Source organism: Cnephaeus nilssonii (assembly GCF_951640355.1).
Source record: "Cnephaeus nilssonii genome assembly, chromosome: 6".
Classification (NCBI taxonomy): Eukaryota; Metazoa; Chordata; class Mammalia; order Chiroptera; family Vespertilionidae; genus Cnephaeus; species Cnephaeus nilssonii.
Window position 1 is genome coordinate 88,976,833 of NC_137077.1, and position 16,200 is coordinate 88,993,032.

Sequence of the window (16,200 nt, forward strand, 5' to 3'; positions counted from 1 at the left end):
ATTTTCTTTTGCTTCTGTGTTTTTCAGTGCCTGTCACAGTTGCTCTGGAAATGTTAGATGTTTGGATGGATAGATGTTTTACTCTCTGAGGGTGAAATCCTGCCTCAGATATATTATATTATGGTTAGTTCTTGGTGCTGAACTGGAAAGGTTTAAATAATATCAACCAGTACAATGAAGTAACTTGAAACTGTCACTTGACAAATTTAAAAATGGTTAGGAGCAGGGTAAGGGAAAGGAAACTAATGGTTATTGGGTAGCTACTTACGGCTTCTTAGTGGACATTTTTTTTAATCCTCATCCGAGGATATTTTTTCCATTGATCTTTAAAATCTTTAAAGACAAAGTGGAAGGGAGGGAGAGGGTAGGGAGAGAAAGAGAGAGAGAGAGAGAGAGAGAGAGAGAGAGAGAGAGAGAGAGAGAGAGAGAAAGAAAGAAAGAGAAACATTTTGTGAAAGAGACACATTGACTGGTTGCTTCCCGCACAGGCCCCGACCAGGGCCAGGGATCAAACCTGCAACCAAGGTATATGCCCTTGATTGGCAATCGAACCAGAGACCCTACAGTTTGTGGGCTGATGCTCTAACTATTAAGCCAAGGCTTAGTGGACATTTTTAAAACTATTATTTAATCTCCATAAGACTAGTCTGAAATCAATATTATCTTCATTTTATAGATCCAGAATTAAGGCATGGAAAAAAATAACTTGGCTGAGGCTAAGTGGCAAAGCCCAAGTTTAACACAGGTCTCTGTCTGATTCTGAAACTCATGTTCTCTCCACTGTTTTTCACCCACGAACTACCCTGTAACAGTGGAGGTTGGAATGCAGGGGGAGGAGGCAGAGAGCCCAGCAACAAAACTACTGTGATGGTGCTAGTGAGAGATGCCAAAAACCTGGACCAGGACAGTGATAGGGGGAATGCTGAGATGGACATGGATTTTATAGGCTCCTACGAGGGAACATTACACAACTTGAGATTCAGTTGAGATATGGGAGGTGAGCATGATTTCTGGGACAACTGAATGGATAGAAGTGTCATCACAAAGAGCTTTGTTTTCTGTGACCTTTGAGGAATGGGACAGGGAACTCTATTTCTGCTCTCTGTGAGGAGGACTTTATGGCCAGGATGAAAGGAGACCCCTGCCGAACTGGAATGTAGCAGACACCAGCTCACTCATTACCCCTCAGCAGGGATGGTGAACAATGGGGTACAGCATCAATAAGGGGGTGACTGAACTGAAAGACCTCAACAGGCATACCCTTCCCTGCAAGTCTATGGTTCTGATTCACTCAAACAGATGATGAATGGATAACAAAAACAACGCTTAGTCTTTATCTTTTTCTCAACCTGCTCAAAGGTAACAAGGGTTAATGCAGATTGAGAGGATGGATTTAAACACGGAAGTATCAGATCTTAGGCAAATATGGCCATGATTTCCTTCCCCTTTACCACCACTATTTGTCCGGCACTAACAAAATGCTTTAGAGTGTCTGGCTTTTGCATGGAAGGAAACATGAACTTCCTTATTACCTTCTTTTAAATTCAACAGTACTCTGTGTGTAATCAAATACACTCATTTGGTTAAAATGGGATATTTTTGGAATAGCTTCTAAGGTTTTGTCCTCCTTTGCTGCAATGGTCTGACGTCTGGGATCACAGACAGTGTAACCTGGCCCAGGTCCTCTCATCAGTTTGGGCTTGGGGAACAGCAGGTAGGACAGCAGGGACCTGCTCCTCCCGCTTTCCGGGTTTACTGCCAAGATAAACCCATGCAATTGCAGGAGCCATCTCCCCTGGGGCAGTGGGACATTTGTCCAGTGACCTGTGGGGGGCGGCAGCTTTTGCCCATCATAATGGTTGCTAAAAGAGAGAATGATTATTATGGCCCAAACCCCAGAACCACAGCCCAGCAGCCTGACACCTGCGAAGCATGCGGGAAATATAGACTTACCAAAGAAAAGCTGGGGTTGGAAATGAGCGCGGCAATCACTGAGTCTTACTCCCTCATATCACAGGTGAGGACACCCGGGCCCGAAGAGCTAGGGAGTGCTGGCACTGCACCCTGGCTCCAGGTGGGCACCTACCACTCCCAGTGCCCAGCACAGACCCTGTCTCCCCACAGAGCACGACCCAATGCCCCAAGAACCAGAAGGCGTGTGCCGACCACGAGAAAGCACTGAGGGGAGAAGCCACGCAGCCCTGAGCGGCACCCACCCCAGCGAGTGGCTACCAGTTGGCTCTGCTCCCCTGCAGAGGCAGAGACAGCTGCCCACTGCCCTCCCTCCCCCCCCCCCCCCCCCCCCCCCACAGCTGCAGCCTGACCTGGGTCCCCTTGGTTATGGTACTTTGTTCTCCGGAAGTTAATAGCTCTGCTTTCCCATAAGTCACCTGACAACTTTCTCTTTCAAAATGTAAAAGTTAATTTCAAAAACACTATAATTAAGTACTGTGCCTTCAAAGTGCCTCTTTCCCAGAGACAGAAGGTAAGGGGATGGGGCCTCGGGCATGTCCTTTCTGTCCCCAGAGGCACGGGTCAGGCTCCTGTGCCTGAATGTCTTCCCAAGAGGAGGAAACAATAGCCCTGGGCAACGCGAGCGTGAGCCACCACATCTGTTATGTCCAGCCCAGGCCAGTCAGTGTGGAAAATCGCCTAGAGCCTGGCCTCACGCTGGCCCTGCACCTGCTTTCTGAGGAGTGAGGGGCTAAACAAACAGATATGAGCTCAGGGGTCCTCCCCAGGCAGGTGGGGAGGGCTGAGGTCAGGGGAATAGGAGCTGCCCACTCAGTGAAGCCCAAACTGGGGCAGGCAGTTCTTAAGGTTCCAACCCGAGAGCAAGCCCGGCCCCACAGCGTGCAGGGGTGGCTTTCTGGCCTTCTGCAACCACACATAAAAATGACACAAAAGCTGCCAAAACTGGACCTCGAGCCTGTGGGACCTGGTGCAGAAAGTAAATGCCTGCCCCTAGAGGCTGACAGTCTCCTGAAATGGACCCGGGCCTTTCTCCATTTTTTGGAACAATTATGTTTTTAAGCTAAATTTAAGACAGAGGAGGAGGAGTGGGAGGGCTCTCTATTGGTAAGATAATGAGAATGTCTCACATTTTTCTTGTCCTTTGCAAAGCACATCCCCACAATAGAAGGACTGATATTTAACATGGTTTTTGACCAATATAATTTCAGCTTTTTTGAAAGCATGTGTATGGTAGACGCTCTTATCCCCACCTGCCCCCACCCTGAGATGCATGCCAGTGTCCCTGAGGCGGCCCCATCTAAAGGCCCTGCTGTGTCCCAGCCGTCCTGTGAAGGAGGCGAGACTTCGAGCAGACACTCTTGCTTCCATCTACAGAAACTGACGGGCCAACTGGGGAGCAGGAATGGCATTTGCTGGGAGGAGATGGGGCAGCTCCCAGGATGAACTCGAAGGCACGGAAGAAGGGAACCAACTTCATGTTTCAAGGAGAATCTGGACTGGACACCCTGCTGACCACCTGCACGGTCATTGTCACTGGGGCTGCACCCCTCTGGGATGACTCCCAGCTGTGGCTGCATCTCTGCTTTCTGCTCCCGATGCAGGGACCAGGCGGGAGCAGCTGACCCTCTCGCTGACAGGGTCAGTCACCGTACATGGCTTTTTCAGCTTCCCAAGGGAGTGTCAGGACCTTCCCTCCCTTAGAGGCTCACAAAGTAAAGGATTCCCAAAAATAGCAGGCAGTTTTTTGTGTGGAAAAAAAAATTGCAGCAAAAATTTTATAAAATAAATAAATAAAATATCCACACAGTAGGGCAATTATCATCCCCATTTTATAGATGAAGAAACTGAGGCTCACAGCCTCCTTACATTAAGTGCCTCGCTCAGTATCACACAGCTAGTAAGAAATGTTAAGCCTCTGAAGAGTCACCAAACCAGAACATGCTGTTTGGAGAGAGAACTTTGAGTTTGCAGTCTTGCTCTGAAGATCCTACCCACCTCTGAGTGTGATGACAGTGCCCTGTGGGTTGAAAATATTCCAGATGAAGGGGGTACTTCCATGCTGGCTAATGGTTCAGCACTGCCCAGGCCCAGGCTCTAAGCCTTATTCTCTCCTTACCCATTCCTGTGATCTTTATCTTCTCTGGCCCCCTTGCTGCAGTACCCACAGCATGATGAGCTCAAAGAACACAAGTTCATTCTGGCTTGAGAGTAGAATGTGAGACAAATCAGTGGGTGAGTCTGGAGAGGTGGCAGGGCTTTGTGATGTGTTCAGGCTTTATCCTGAGGTCGATGGGAGTCTTGGAAGGGTTTTTAGCCAGAGAGCGACCTGATGAAATTTTATGAAGTAGGAGAATAGATAGAAGAAAATTAAGAGGTTAATTAGTAAAGAGGTAAATTAGTAGGCCAGTAGACAGGTGAGGACACCCGGATGGAGTAGATATGGAAAGAAGAGGAATTCAAGAAATATTAAGCAGATGGAATTTAAAAGTTGTGGTGATTGATTAAACACAGGGTGTGTGGACAGTGGGCAATGGGAAAAGTCTAACTGCTTGGGCAACTGGGTGACGGGTGGTGTCATCCTCCAAGAGAGAGCATTGGTGGGTGAGCAGGTAAACCAGCCATGAGGCACTAGGTGTTAAGGACTCAGGCAGGAGGTTTGGGAGCTGAAAGGTCAATTACAGCCTCTTGGTTAGTCAATGTGGATCAGGCCCCTTCAACCTTTCTGGTCCTGGGCCTGAAGACCTGGGCACTGTAAGGCAAGTTGAGCAGGAATGTGATGCACAATGCAGGGAGCAGCAAGACATCAGCAGACTTGCGACCTCCTGCCAGCTCTGCAGCATGCCCGTTCTGTACCGCAAGCCATCACTTGTTCTCCCTGGGTCTCTGTGCCCTGGCCATCAATAACACCCCAGGGTTCTGTGGGTGAATATTTGAGAAAGTGAAGTGCTATGTAAATGTTTACTGCTAATAGCAAACCATCCACAAAATGTCTACGTATCGCCGGGGCAACCCAACAGCTTTAAAAATCTTAAGTGGTTCTTGTTCTGATTCATCACACTCTATGCATTTAACTTCCAGAACAAATTTAGCCCTCAAAATATCTTGGTACATTTTCTACCCACCCCTTAACATTTAAATCCTCCATCTTCCATGCCACTTCAGCATTACTGCATCACCTGTTTCCCCAGCACACCCTCATCCTTTTTCTCTTCAAGCAAAGAGCCTCACCCACCTGCCCTCCACAGGAGACAAAAGCCGCTAGAGACACTGCCTCGCTGGGCCTGCTGCAGACACCTCCCAAAAAGAGAAACCAGCAGGGCATCTAAACAAAAAGGACGATGAGCAGGGGAGGGGAGGGCATGTTAGGATCCAATGAAGGGAGGGGCAAGGTACTTAGCTCCACACTTAGAGTTCGCACACACATACACACACCACCACCACCACCATCGTGGGCTTGAAGGCTCAGAATAGGGGGAGGACCCGTGCAGGATGTCAATTTCAGTATTCATTTGAGCCATTCTTGTCCCTGGCTGGAGCACTGGCGTTCCAGCCCATCCAATGGCTCATTTGAACCAGAAGCTCATCACGGGAGGACCAGAACCAAGGCTTGCACTGTTCTGTCAGAAGCATTTGCCTTAAGCATACTCCGTTAATGCCACTGTTTCCTTAAAGCAAATATTTCCTACAACACCCAGCAATGCCAAGGTCTTAAACACAGGGTTGTAGGAGAAGCCATGAAGGGAGCTAGGAGAGCAGACTGGTACAACAGCCCTCTCCTTTTCTGGTGACCAAACCTGACGTGCAAGTTTGTGTTCCAAGGAAACGTCTCTTAAAAACCCATAGCCCGGTTTCCCTTGCCTGTGACTTACTGGTTGATTTGATTTTCCTTTCCTCTCTGACTACTTACCCCATGTCTCCACATTCTTCTATCACACGGGCTGAGGAGCATTTCAAAGAGTTTGCAGCTGAGAAACAGAGAACTCAACAACGTTTGCCTCCTCTTGCAGCCTTCGTCGCGGGCTCCTTCACACTTAGCTGGGTCCTAGATAGGAAATTGCCTTGGACGGTAGGTGCCACCGTGCTGAAAGATAATAAGAATAATGATAACAAAGTCTACTGAGCACTTACTCTGTGCCAGAATGCATGTAAAATACTGTTCTAAGTAACTGTCCCCAAGGTTCCCAGCAAGAAAGCAGCATAACTGGGATTTGAAACCAGGAGGCTGGTTTCAAATGGGGCCTGTCTAAAAAGAAAACACATTTAAATCTACTCTCGAGGCAAAAGAAGTCAAGCAAGTGGAATTTTTATCTCCTGTTCCCACCTCTCCTCTTTCCAGGTGCTGTACGAAGCCCCTTCAATGGTGGGAAGAGGAATTCTATAAGCTTCACCCAGTGAAGTAAGGGTGAAGAAAGGGAATTAATGCCTGATGGTGGAATTTCAAGCACAGCTGAATTTGTGGCTTCTGAGCACAGGTTGTATTTTAAGCTGGTTCAAATGATCAGGCCCTTTAAATTATGCTACCCTGTGACATACAACGTTCATCCTACACTAGTACCTTTTTGCTCACTCTCCCCAAACTCACTTTGGGTGCCCTGCAAAGGCTTTCCAACCCACAGGGACCTTATTTGTAAGTAACAGGAGGGTTAGATGCTCTTGTGCATCCCCCATAACTCCTTGAATGAGATTCTGTGCGTGACTAGTTTTCTGAGAGTTACTCCTGTGAACCTGGCCTCTGAGAATCTGTCCAAGTCCCATAGCCAAGGTAAACACAAGATTCCCCCTCGCCCCTGTCTCTAGGCTGAGGTCTGACATTTGATTTTTACACCAGCTAATTCTAATATGACTTCAAGTCCTTTCCCCCAAATAAATCTCAGTGCTGCAAAGAAAAGACACCAAAATTTAAGCACTCCAAATCTCTCATTCAAATGTCCTTGGTTTAAAATCTCCTAGACTCCCCATTCAATTACACGACTCTGCTCAGGTACCTAATGGAAGCCATCAAAAACCTGAAAAACTCTGGCTTCAGATCAATATAATAGTTCCCTTTATAAGGCTCCCTCTGCAAAAGAACTGAAAGTACCTCCTCTCCCCAAACCCAAACACATTGGCCTGTCATTATTATTTGCAACCAAAACTCTTACACGCTGTTTGTTTTCTGCCCAAACTCATATTCCCGTTCTTTGTTCATGAGGCCAGCCCACTGCATGTCCAAGAAACGTGTTCAAACTTCAGGGCCCAATCTCTCTCCAAGCATTTGCCCATCTTTCCAGACCTGAAATCCCTTACGTTGCTTCCTCTCCAAATTATCTTTACCTCAAACAGCACAACTCAGTTGTCTCCTTTCCATATTTGCTCCCTTCTGACTCGGGTCCCCTTCCATCTTTCTGAAACCGACACCAGAATCAGTGCAGAGAGGAACCGGCAGCAGCAAGCCTTCAACAGGCTCCAATAGAGGGCTCTGTGCTGCCTGCTCCTCTCCTGGCTGCCCGTCGAAATTCTTCCTCAGCTCCTTTAGCTCTGCTCCAGCCATTTTTCTTTCAAACAGCACTTGCTTCACTGTCTCTCAGACCTTCGAGTCTCAATTATAAGACTTGACAATTAATGAAAGAAAATGCAAAGCCTGGAAGATCTTTTTCAAATGGGGGGCTCAGACACTACTAGTAGAAGAACTTGAGGGATGAAGTTATACCTGGAGGGACAAGTAGAATTAGGGCAGGAAACGGGGAAAGACTCTCTTGATGGGGGATGGTAAGTCCACTACTCAGCATGGAAGGACCAGAATAGGGCTGTGGGCGTTGGAAGAGTTGTAGAAAAGGCAGGGAAGCATGTGAAATAGGGACACCTGGGCAGACTGAGAAGGCTTTTGAATGCCAAGCTAAGAAATGTGTCTTGTAGACAGTGCCATCCCTTGTTGAAGCGAACTGCTCACCAACAAAATCTAAACAAAGCAAGAGGTAAGGTGAGCCCAAACCGGTTTGGCTCAGTGGATAGAGCGTCGGCCTGTGGACTCAAGGGTCCCGGGTTCGATTCCGGTCAAGGGCATGTACCTTGGTTGCGGGCACATCCCCAGTAGGGGGTGTGCAAGAGGCAGCTGATAGATGTTTCTCTCTCATTGATGTTTCTAACTCTCTATCCCTCTCTCTTCCTCTCTGTAAAAAATCAATAAAATATATTTTAAAAATAAAATAAAAAATAAAAGAGGTAAGGTGAGTCCAACAGCCATAGCCCAGCAATTTCTCTGCCTGAGAAGGGCCGGCTGAGCCAGCCTGACGCCCTCCCTCTCAGCCCTAGCCCCGGGCTCTCATCCTGGTTCTGTGGGGAGAACTGCCTGTGACTGCGGGCCATTTTAACTTGACAAACTGCCCTGGGAAGAGTGCTGGCCTTTCCAGGAGACCCAGCTTCTGACCAGGGCTGTCGCGAGGTGCCAAGCTATGCCACTTCCTGGGCCCCATCAGTACAATGAGGGGTTTGACTAAGATGAGCTAAGTCCCTCTCAGCTCTGAGGGCTACTTAGTAGCCCCACCTTCCTTCTCCACTATTCTGTGGATGGTTTTACCATTTCTGGGGTAGCACCTTCTTTTTCTCTGGTTTTCTTCCTTTTTCGGCTTAATATTTTTTGGCAGTTGTCTTTCTCTAAAATTGCATTTTTTACTATAAAAACTCATTTATTATAGAAAATTTGGAAAAGGCAGAAAAGCGCATCAGCAATATGAAAAGCATCTATAATCCAATAACCAAAGAGCACCACCTATACAAATACATACATATTCACATGATTTTATTTTTAGCCAAGTTAGCACCATACAGCACACGCTGTTTTTGAAACCTGCTTTTCATTTTCACTTTTAAAATGTCATTGAGAATTCCACTTCATTATTGATTGACTAGGTTGGGTTTGGACCAGAAAAGCTTGACAGAATATAACAAAATCTGTTTGAAGGCATCTGGAGATTATGAAGGCGGTGTTGTACTCTGAAAGAGGAAGGAAATCAAGAATGAACCCAGAGTTTGGGGCCTCTTAGCCCTCAAAGCAAGAGCTGGCCAGACCAAATGATTTCGAGGGCTTTTATACAGCCTGCGGGCCAGACATTCCCTATCCCTGCTTTAGAGAAACAGAGGGGAAGTTGGTGAAAATAAATGAAATGATAAGGAATTTCAACTGAGAACTAGAATCTACATTTTTAAAGAATCAAAGAGAAGTTATAGAACTAAAAAATACCATACCTGAAATTATGAACTCAATATCTGTCATGAAGAACTCCAACTTTTTAACAGCAATTTAAATACAGAAGATGAAGGATATGAACTTAAAGACATGCCAATAGAAAATATCCAAACAAGATGGTTTTAAAAAGGAATATATGCAAAGAGCATAAGAGACTGGGAGTTATAGTTAGAAAACTTAACATGCATGAAAATGGACTGTCATGGAGAAAAAGAAACACTTTTTTTTCATTGATCTTAGACAGAGGAAGGAGGGAGAGAGGGAGAGAAGGAGAAAGAGAAAGGGAGAGAGAGAGACATCTATGTGAGAAAGAAAAATTGATTGGTTGCCTTCCCCATGTACTCTGGACCCAAAACCTTTTGGTGCAAGCTACGGTCCTCCAACCAATGTCCAAGATGGAAGAAACAATTTTTGAAAAGGTAATGGTCAAGGATTTTCCAAAACTGATAAAGAATATCAACTCAGAATCAATAAGACCTATGAGCCTCAAGCAGTATAAGTATAAATAAAATGATATCTACGTGCACCACAGGGAAACTACTGAAAACAAGAGAAAAAAATCTTCAAGGTGGTCAGAGAAAAACAGGCACATTACCTGCAAAGGAGCAACAGTAAGACTTTAATCTCACTTCCCCCAGAGATGATGGAAGCCACAAAACATTGGAATGCTAGCTTTAAAGGGCCCAAAGGAAATAAGAACCAATCTAGAAATCTGTACACATCAAAGCTTGTCCTCAAAAATTAAGGCAATATAAAGACATTTCAGACAAACAAAAACAGAGAACTTGTTACCATCCAATCTGCCTTAAAAGGACTGTGAAAGAAACTTATTCAGAAAAAAAAAAAAAAGATCCCAGATGAAAATACAAAAATATAAGAAAAGCCCTAGCTGGTTTGGCTCAGTGGATAGAGCATCAGCCTGCAGACTGAAGGGTCCCAGGTTCAACTCTGGTCAAAGGTACATGCCTGGGTTGCAGGCTTAATCTCCAGTAGGAAGTGTGAAGGAGGCAGCCAATCAATGATTCTCTCTCATCATTGATGTTTCTATCTCTCTCTCCCTCTTCCTTCCTTCTCTGAAATAAATAAAAATATTTAATATCCTATATAATAAAAGCCTAATATGCAAATCGACCAAATGGTGGAACCACCAGTGGAATGACCAGTCGCTATGAAGCACACTGGCCACCAGGGGGCAGACGCTCAATGTAGGCGCTGCCCCCAGCCCACAGGCCCCAGGCCAGCTAAGGCAAGTGCCAGCGGCACCCCCTCCATCACCCTGCCGGTCACCCCAGAGATTGACCCTGATCACCAGCCAAGCCTTGGGACACTACCCATGCATGAATCTCATGCACCAGGCCTCTAGTATATATGAAAAGAAGAATAAGAAAAAGGTAAAAATATGGGAAATATAAATTTATATTGACTTTCCAAGACCAAATAATATCAACGTAAAATGGGGTTTTAAGTATATGCAGAATTAAAATGCATGGAACGGTAAAGGTCAGAAGAAGTAAATGAAAATAAAATATTCTAAGTATAGCATTAGAGGGAGAGGGAGAGAGAGATAGAAACATCAATGATGAGAGAGAATCATCAAGCAGCTGCCTCCTGCATGCTCCCTACTGGGGATCAAGTCTGGAAACCTGGGCTTGTGCCCTGACCAGGAATCGGACCATAACTGCCTGGTTCATAGGTAGATGCTCAACCACTGAACTACACCGGCTGGGCCAAATATGCACATTTTTTGGAGTAAGCACTAAAAAAACTATAAAAGAATGTATAACCATTAAGTAAATACAAGAAAAAATGAAATAATCAAAATATTTGCTTACTCAAAAAGATGGCATAATGTAATATATATTTCTGAAAAAGATGGGATAAAAAGGGAAAAAAAGAAATATAAAACAGAGGAAGAATCAAAAAACCTGAATAGGCCAATAACTATCGAAGAAATTGAAACAGTGATGAAAAATCTTCCAGCAAACAAAAGCCCTGGTCTGGACAGGTTTACAGGGGAGTTCTACCAAGTATTCAAAGAAGAACCAAAACCTATCCTCCTCAGACTATTTCAAAAAATTCAAGAGGAAGGCACATTTCCAAGCTCTTCCTATGAAGCCAGCATTACCCTAATTTCAAAACTAGATAAAGACACCACGAAGAAAGGGAACTACAGGCCAATATCCTTGATGAACATAGATGCTAAAATCCTCAACAAAATTCTAGCAAATTGGATCCAGCATTACATTGGAAAGATCATACACCATGACAAAGTGGGATTTATTCCAAGAATACAAGGATGGTACAATATCTGCAAATCAATAAATGTGATACATCACATTAATAAATTGAGAGACAAAAATCACATAATCATATTAATTGATGCAGAAAAAGCATTTGACAAAATCCAACACCTTTTCTTGATAAAACTCTCACCAAAGTGGGAATAGAGGGATCATACCTCAACATAATAAAAGCCATATATGACAAACCTACAGCCAACATCATACTCAATGGGCAAAATCTAAATTCATTTCCCCTAAGAATGGGAACAAGACAGGGATGCCCACTTTCACCACTCCTGTTAAATATAGTACTGGAAGTGTTAGCCATAGTGATCAGACAAGAAGAAGAAATAAAAGGCGTCCAAATTGGAAAAGAAGAAGTAAAACTGTCATTATTCACAGATGACATGATATTATATATAGAAAACCCCAAAGACTCCATCAAAAAACTGCTAGACATAATAAATGAATTTGGCAATGTAGCAGGATACAAAATTAACACCCAGAAATCTATGGCTTTTTTATACACCAACAATGAACTCACAGAAAGAGAAACTATAAAAACAATCCCATTTACCATTGCACCAAAAAAATTAAGATACCTAGGAATAAACTTAACTAAGGAGGTAAAAGACCTGTACTCGGAAAACTACAGGACATTGAGAAAAAAGTGATAGAGGAAGACATAAACAAATGGAAGAACATACCATATTCATGGATTGGTAGAATCAACATCATTAAAATGTCCATACTACCCAAAGCAATTTATAGATTAAATGCAATCCCCATTAAAATACCAACGGCATATTTCACAGACCTAGAAAAAACTCTCTAAAAATTCATCTAGAATAAAAAGGACCCCAAATAGCCATAGCAATACTGAGAAAGAAGAACAAAGTTGAAGGGATCACAATACCAGATATCAAGCTGTATTACAAAGTCACAGTTCTCAAAAGTGCCTGGTACTGGCACAAGAACAGACATATAGACCAATGGAATAGAATAGAGAATCCAGATATTGACCCAAACCACTATGCTCAATTAATATTTGACAAAGGAGGCATAAACATACAATGGAGTCAAGACAGTCTCTTCAATAAATGGTGCTGGGAATTTTGGTCAGATACATGCAAAAAAATGAAAGTAGATCACCAACTTACACTATATACAAAAACAAACTCAAAATGGCTAAATGACTTAAATGTAAGATGGAAAACCATAAAAATAGTAGAAGACTCCAAAATGTCAGACATATGTCGTAGCAATGTCTTTACTGATACAGCTCCTAGGACAATGGAAACTAAGAATGAAATAAACAAATGAGACTACATCAAAATAAAAAGCTTCTGCACAGCAAAAGAAACCATCAACAAAACAACAAGAAAGCCCACTTCATGGGAGAACATATTTGCCAATACTATTTCAGATAAGGGTTTAATCTCCAAAATTTATAGGGAACTCATACAACTTAACAAAAGGAAGATAAATAATCCAATCAAAAAATGGGCAAAAGACCTAAATAAACGCTTTTGAAAGAGGACATACAGAAGGCCCAGAGACATAAGAAAACATGCTCAAAGTCACTAATCATCTGAGAGATGCAAATCAAAACAACAATGAGATACCATCTCACACCTGTCAGAATGGCTATCATCAACAAATCAACAAATGACAAGTGCTGGCAAGGATGTGGGAAAAAGGAACTCTATGCACTGCTGGTGGGAATGCAGACTGGTGCAGCCATTGTGGAGAACAGTATGGAGTTTCCTAAAAAACTAAAAATGGAACTCCCATTTGACCCAGTAATCCCACTTCTAGGACTATATCCCAAGAAACCAGAAACACCAATCAGAAAGGATATATGCACCCCTATGTTCATAGCAGCACAATTTACAATAGCTAAGATTTGGAAACAGCCTAAGTGCCCATCAACAGATGAATGGATTAAAAAACAGTGATATATCTACACAATGGAATATTATGCTGCTATAATAAAAGAAGGAACTTTTACCATATGCAACAGCATGGATGGAACTGGAGAGCATTATGCTAAGCGAAATAAGGCAGTTGAAGAAAGATAAATATCACATGATCTCACTCATATGTGGGATATAATGATCAACATAAACTGATGAACAAAAATAGATCCAGAGACAAGGGGCAGGGGAGGAGTGGGGGTTAGAGATCAACCAAAGGACTTGTATGCATGCATATTAGCATAACCAATGAACACTGACACTGGGGCGGTGGGCACTTGCCCTCGGGGGTGGGATTGGACGGAGGGAGGGGCAGTCAATGGGGGGAAAAGGAGACATATGTAATACTTTAAACAATAAAAATAAATAAAAAATAAAGAAATATAAAACAGGTAGGTCAAATAGAAACCAAATATATAAATGGTGCATATGAACCCAAATATTTGATAATTGCATTACATATTATGAGCCAAATACTAAATATAAATAGATTAAATATGTAAAAATAAATGTAGTAGGTTATAAAAATGAATTTTTAAAATCCAACCATATGCTGCTTACAAGAAGCAGTCTAAATATAAGTACACAGAAAGGATGAAAATAAGAGTGGAAAAGATGTAAACATTAGCAAAATGAAAGTGTAGATATTCTAATAGCAGAGAAAGTAGACTTAAAGGCAAAAATGATTGCTAGCTAAAGAGAGGCATTTTATAATCATAAAGGGGTTAGTTAGCCAGAAAGCTATCACAATTCTAAATATATATGCTTGCAATAACATAGCTTTAAAATATTTAAAGCAAAAATTGACAAAATTAAAAGGAGAAACAACAAATCCACATTCCTAATGAGTTTAATACCTCTCTATAGCTGATAATGGAGCAAAATAATAACAATAAGAAGAATAAGTAAGAAAATAGATGAACACAACTAACAAATGAACTATTGAGTGTAGAACACCATTTTATATAATTTTCAAAAATAGACAAAATGATGTTATTAAAAATAATGACAATGGCCTGGCTGGTGTTGCTCAGTGGTTGAGCATCAACCTATGAACCAGGATGCCATGCTTCAATTCCCAGTCAGGGCACATGCCCAGGTTTCAGGCTCTATCCCCAGTAGGGAGCGTGCAAGAGGCAGCCAATTGATGATTCTCATCTTTGATGTTTCTTTATCTCTTCCCCTCTCCCTTTCTCTCTGAAATCGATAAAAATATATTTTAAAAAAATAAAATGACAGTGGCTACTTTGGGGGAAGAAAAAAACATTGGGCATAAGGGAGTATTTCTGGGGTACAGGTAAGGCTAATTCTTGACCTGGGTGGTAATTAGATGGAAGTGTTCACTTAGCGATAACTCTTCAAAAAGCTACCATTTTTTAAAGATTTTTAAAATTGATTTTTAGAGAGAGAGATAGAAGCATCCATGTGAGAGAGAAACATTGATTGGCTGCCTCCTGCATGCCCCCTACCGGTGATGGAGCCTGCAATCCTGGCATGTGCCCTGACCAGGAATTGAATCAGCAACCTTTCAGTGCATGGGACAATGCTCAACCACCTGAGCCACACCAGCAAGAGCTATAATTTTATTTTAAAAGTTTATTAAATACATCTGTGTAGTTGGAATACCACATAAAGCAATAAAAATCATCCATGTAGCTCTTTGGTCTCGGCGGCAGAAGCAAGATGACGAAGGGGACGTCATCGTTCGGCAAGCGCCGCAACAAGACGCACACGCCGTGCCGCCACTGCTGCTCGAAGGCCTACCACCTGCAGAAGTCCACCTGCGGCAAGTGCGGCTACCCCGCCAAGCGCAAGAGGAAGTATAACTGGAGTGCCAAGGCTAAACGACGAAACACAACCGGGACCGGTCGCATGAGGCACCTGAAAATTGTGTGCACCTGAAAATTGTGTACCGCAGATTCAGGCATGGATTCCGTGAAGGAACAACACCTAAACCCAAGAGGGCAGCTGTTGCCGCATCCAGTTCATCTTAAGGATTTGGATGATTAGTCGCGCAATAAATCTCGGTTTTAAAAAATAAAAAAATAAAATAAAAAATCATCCATGTACATCTTCAAAATTGAGTTGAGTGAAAACAGCAAATTGCAGGAGGTTAAAATTTTTGTAAATTATTTTTAAATGCTCTATAATTTTTATGGAGAGCTATACATGTGTGTGTATAAAGTACTAGAGGCCTGGTGCACGAACTCATGCACAGGTGGGGTCCCTCAGCCTGGCCAGCAATCGAAGCTTATCAGAGGCCAGCAGTCTGGGGGGAGGGACCCCAGGAAGTTGGCAGGCCAGCCCCCCAATTGGGGCCTATGGGGGGGGACCTGCCGGCAGGGGGAAGGGGCAGCAGAAGGGGGACCAGCCAGGAGGGAGGGGCTGAGGGAGGTTGGCTGTGGGAGCACACTGACCACCAGGGGGCAGCTCCTGCATTGAGCATCTGCCCCCTGGTGGTCAGTGGGCATCATAGCAACTGGTTGACCAGCCATTCCAGTCGTTCGGTCATAACGGTCGCTTAGGTTTTTATATAGAGAGATAATTATTGGTGGGAAAGTTATATACTAATTTCAACAAAATAGTTATCTCTGGAAAGGCAGGGAAGGGAAGAATACAAGACAGTCCTCAACTATATATGTAATTTTTTTTAATCCTCATCTGAGGATATTTTTTCCAATAATATTTAGAGAGAGTAAAAGGAAGGGAAGGAAGGTGTGTGGGTGAGAGAGAGAGAGAGAGA

General features: G+C 43.4%; 1 pseudogene across 1 annotated transcript; it reads left to right on the top strand.

Annotated features, from left to right (window-relative positions):
• Positions 1-15,121: 15,121 nt before the first annotated feature.
• Positions 15,122-15,497, top strand: LOC307101896 (large ribosomal subunit protein eL37-like; annotated as a pseudogene). The gene has a single exon. The product of its transcript is annotated as a large ribosomal subunit protein eL37-like (transcript).
• Positions 15,498-16,200: the final 703 nt, after the last annotated feature.